The 4,951-nt window shown below is 56.5% G+C and overlaps 1 pseudogene; it reads right to left on the bottom strand.

Annotated features, from left to right (window-relative positions):
• Positions 1 to 4,539: 4,539 nt before the first annotated feature.
• Positions 4,540 to 4,951, bottom strand: part of LOC146210217 (large subunit ribosomal RNA) — a 2,257-nt pseudogene continuing 1,845 nt past the window's right edge.

The following is a 4,951-nucleotide window of genomic DNA, read 5'->3' as shown; positions in this document are numbered from 1 at the left end:
CGCGTCAGCTCGTCCTGGATTTTCGCCACGTCTTCGAAAGCGGGCATCGCCGCAAAACCGAGCTCGAGCCGCTCGGTGAGCGGCGGCTCGTCCGCCGATGTTTCGTTGTTGATCGCCTCGTCTCGAGGAGGCGGCTCGTTCGAGGTGGCAGTCCCCGCGGGCGACCGCTCAGCGACGGCGTCCGACGCGACACCGGGCCGCTCACCTGAATCGCGGGACTCGGCGCCGGCCCGCGGAGAAGCGGGCGGTCGCCGTTCCGTGACCGCGGCGATGACAGCGTCGCCGCCGTCAGAAAACGCCGAGCCAGGACTCCGGGCTGGTGTAGTGGGCCCCCGCGACGGAGGAGAATTGGAGGGCGACACAGAATGTATCGCCCTCGCCTCCTCCGATGACTGCGAGGCCGACGTGGATGGTCTTTTCGCCGGCATGACGTTGGCAAAGTAGGACAAGAGGCTGCGCACGGCTGAGCCCGAAAAGGCCTAGCGGCAGCCGGCGCAGCACAAGGGGAAATGTCACTTGATGCGGCGAAAAATTTTCGCCAGCGGACCGGGAGGGCCGCGGGCGAAGGTCGCCGCTTCAACAAGAATGTGCGCCAGTCAGTCGCACGAACAGCGCGACCGACCGGCGGTGAAGTCAAGTGCCGGCGGTAGCGGGCACAGTCTAAGTCAGGCGCCGTCAAATGCTGCTCAAAAACCGCCGGGCGACCTTGCGGAGAGCCGGCGGGAACCGCCGTCGGGACCGAGAATGCAGCCGAAAAGTCAGGAAGGCAGCTGCGTCTGCAAAAAATGAGAAAATGAATTAGGCCTCGCAGCCTGGAAATAGGCTGCGGGCAAGCGCCGATAGAACCCGAGCGCGTGCCAAGCTCGAGCAGCAGGAGCAGCGGCCAGACACGTCCGCAAGTGCGGAAAAACTTTCCGCACTCTTCCGAAAAAGTGCGGAGTGCGGAAAGTAACACTGTCCTCGGAACAGATCGTGCAGGCCTTCCGCAACGCCCCGAAGGGGTCACGGGAACCCGCACTTGGCGCTAGAAGCGTGGACAACACATTGGTCCGCTTTCCGCTCCACCGAGTAAGTAAAGAAACGATGAGAGTAGTGGTATTTCACTGACGGCCACGAGGACCCCGCCGAAACGAGGCCGTATCCCGCGACCTCCCACTTATGCTACACCTCTCATGTCTCTTCACAGAGTCAGACTAGAGTCAAGCTCAACAGGGTCTTCTTTCCCCGCTGATTTTGCCAAGCCCGTTCCCTTGGCTGTGGTTTCGCTAGATAGTAGATAGGGACAGTGGGAATCTCGTTAATCCATTCATGCGCGTCACTAATTAGATGACGAGGCATTTGGCTAGTAACTAAAATTTCCCTGATGTGGTCAGGGTTAGGTAGCCCCCCGAGAGTGTGCCTAGAAAAATGGGTTTGCGTGGCCAAGTGGGCGAAGTGAAACTTCGCCATTACTGGTCATTAGCCCACTTGACTGCACTGCAAGCCCCCGCTAGGGTGTGCCGCAGTGTCAGAAAGAAAAAAAGTAAAATTTGTAGGTGTACAGGCAAAGTCTCGGGGGGCAACGGGTAAAAAGTTATACGACGCGCCGGAAAAGCCGGTAAAATAACATAAAAGCAAGTTAGCGAAACACAAAGCAAAGGGTTAAAAAAAAGAATAAAAATAAGACCTCTCTAAACGACTAAGCTGCGGAATCTGCTGAGCACGATGATGCTGCCCAGCAGTGCCTTAGCGGAGAGCCAACCGAGGTCGGCTCTTGTAAGGCCCAATGCCTGTCCGGCAGCTAAGGTATTGTTGCATAACATTGAGCGGGCCCCAAACGCCATCCCCCAAACGGAGACGTTCTTCCCCGGGAAGAGACCCCTGAGGCACTCGTATTTCTGCCTCTTGTAAGCGCACATGCTGCTAAGAATGCCAACATTTGTGTCCCAAGTAACTGCAAAGTCCACGATGTGGACATCATCGCCATCCTCCACAATCATGTCCGGCCTTAGCCGGGCACCGGTTGGTGCAGAAAACGTCTTCTCACGCAAAATAGTTGCGGTGGGATTTTTCTCTCTCACCATTCGCTCAGCTTGCTGGGCGAGGTAATTGTGCCGGGCTGTCCTCGGTTGATCAAGAATTCTGCATTCTTGGAGAATGTGGTAGGCAGTTTCTGGTGCTTTCTTGCAGCGCCTGCAGATACGGTCGGCTGGATCGGTTGAGTGCCGATTGTGCAGGGTTCGTGTAGGGTATAAATTAGTGCGCAGACGGAGGGCCTTGATGCGATCTCCGTCCCGGAGGAGTTTGGAGTCGTGTGAGAGCCACGCGTTCGCAGTAAATTGAGCTTTGTGCGCAAAAAGGTCCTTGTTGTTATAGCCTCCCTGCAGCCTCTTCCACCACTGCAGGGATCCTTTCTTTATCGCTCGAGCGAGGTCCTGCTGCGCTGTTGTGCCCTCTGGCACCTCAAAAGCATCGGAGATACGTTTGTAGCTTTTGTGAAGGACTAGATCAAACAGCTCATCCACTGCGGGCTCGCCGAGCCTCAATAGCCTGGCAAGGGCCTTCAGCTGGACTGATTGTGCCACTCGTCTAAGCTGAATCAGGCCGAGGCCGCCGCAGCGTGATGGCATCCACAGGTGTGTGTTCGGAAAACTGTGGGGCAAATGCAAAGCCTTCTTCACAGCCTTTCCAAGGAGGCGATCCAATTTCCCTGCTTCTGACTCCACCTCCAAGGAGTTGGAAGCTGTGTAGAGAAAGGCAGGCATGATCAGTTGTCGGAAACAGTGGAGTTTCTGAAAAGGCTTCAGAGCGGCTCCCGCAATAAGTTCCATAAGCCTCAAGGTTTTCTCACCGGCCACCTTGGGGGCCTTGTTGACAAAGAGGTCCAGGCCCAGGTAACGAATGGGGCCACTACGTCCAATCGGAGAGACGAATGCGCCAGCCACCATGACGGGGGGCAGCTCGTAGTTGAAGGACTTCATGGAGTGGTCCACCCTCCAACCAAAATACTGCGTCTTCTGCGGATTTAGGAATAGGCCTATGTTCTTGAGGTAAGCCTCAGTTTGACTGAGTAGGGCCTTGAGTCCCTCCAAGGTGTCGGACACCAGGAGCAAGTCGTCCGCGAATCCGAGACATGAAATGTGTGAGCCCCCGAGGGAAAGGCCAAGGGAGGAGTCATTGAGCCCCTGGAGAAGGGGATCCAAAACGCAGTTGAACAGGAAGGGTGACAAGGGGTCACCCTGCTTGATCCCTCTCCTCACAGGGACCCTGATGCCATCCGTGGTACCATCCGTCCAGAAGGTGGTGGTGGAGTGGCGGTACATCTCTCTAAGTACCTCTATGTACCTAGTGGGCACCCCCCGCTCCTGCAATGCAGAAAACAATGCCAGGTGCGATACATTGTCGAAGGCTTTCCGAACATCCAGGCTGGCTGCAAACAGTGGGCGCCGCTTCTTTTTAAAGGCGCGCATGACAGCCTGTAGGAGCAGCAGGTTGGATGACGTGCTGTTTCCGTCTGCAAAGCCAGCCTGAAATCGGTGGAACCTATTGTTCGCCGCGAGCCGTTGCAGCAGGACCTTCGCAAAAAGCCTGTATAGAATAGGCGAGACCGTGATAGGCCTGAAGTCTCCTGGGCCACTAGGATTGGCACACTTAGGGATGAAGATTGTCCGAGCGACTCGCATCTCCAATGGAATAGTGGAAAATGCGAACCAATTGTTCAGGACAAGCGCTAGGACACTGGCGGGGACCTTGCGGAGCTCCGGCACCGTAAGGCCATCAGGGCCTGCTGCTGATTTAGCCTGGAGTTTCCTTATAGCTGCGGAGACCTCATCCATGGTGAAGAGCTCTTCGGAAACCTCCAGCTTAAAGTCTGAGTGCACCGGGCGCTCAGGAGGGGATGACTCCCCACCAAATATTTCGTCATAAAGATCGTGAAGGTCCGAAAGAGGGCAGCCCGGTGACTCCCCGCCCATCAGAAGAGCATCCCCCAGAACAGCCGGGCCCAACTTGTAGAGCCGCTGATGCTCGAGAAACCTAAGCTTTCTCCGCTGTTTACGATTGATGGGCTCAACCTGGGGAATGTCTTTGGGATCTTTTGCCCTAGGCGGCCTTCGAGTAACTATGACAAGAGAGTCATAGTTACTCCCGCCGTTTACCCGCGCTTTTTTGAATTTCTTCACGTTGACATTCAGAGCACTGGGCAGAAATCACATTGCGTCAAGCACCGATCAACGGCCATCGCAATGCTTTGTTTTAATTAGACAGTCGGATTCCCTCGGTCCGTGCCAGTTCTGAGTTGGCTGTTTTCTGCCGGCCGAAGCAAGAACCTCGGGCACGAAGCCCCCGGAACAAGCACAGCTGTGGCTTTCCACAGGAAGGTCCCGACGCTGGTCCGGGCTCGGCCGCACCGCTTTTTACGGCGGCGAGCCTCGCCCAGTCCCGGTGCAGTGCCATTCCTGCTTCTGTACCCCAGCCCGACCGGCTCAGCCCTCAGAGCCAATCCTTTTCCCAAGGTTACGGATCCGTTTTGCCGACTTCCCTTACCTACATTGGTCTAGAGACTAGAGGCTGTTCACCTTGGAGACCTGCTGCGGATATGGGTACGGTCCGGCACGAAAATCACACTCCCTCACTCGGATTTTCAAGGGCCGACAGGAGCGCACCGGACAGCGCAAGAGCCGCACTGCTCTACGGAGCCACCGTCCCTATCTCGGGGTGAACCCATTCCAGGGACTCGATCTCCTTACAGAGAAAAGAAAACTCTTCCCGGGGCTCCCATCGGCGTCTCCGAGCTGGTTTGCGTTGCCGCACTGGGCCCCGAAGGACCGATCTCCGTAGCCGGGTTCGGGACTGTTAACCCGATTCCCTTTCGGTTGCAGCGGGGCGTCTCCGATTCGACAGACAGAGCTGCACAAACGCGCCCGCTTCTGAAAGGATTTCTCCTTTCCCTAAGGACCGACTGACCCATGTT

Source organism: Amblyomma maculatum, chromosome 1 (assembly GCF_055883805.1).
Source record: "Amblyomma maculatum isolate TAMU_Amacu chromosome 1, ASM5588380v1, whole genome shotgun sequence".
NCBI lineage: Eukaryota > Metazoa > Arthropoda > Arachnida > Ixodida > Ixodidae > Amblyomma > Amblyomma maculatum.
The sequence above is the reverse complement of the archived record's forward strand: the minus strand, read 5'-3'. Positions and strand labels throughout refer to the sequence as shown.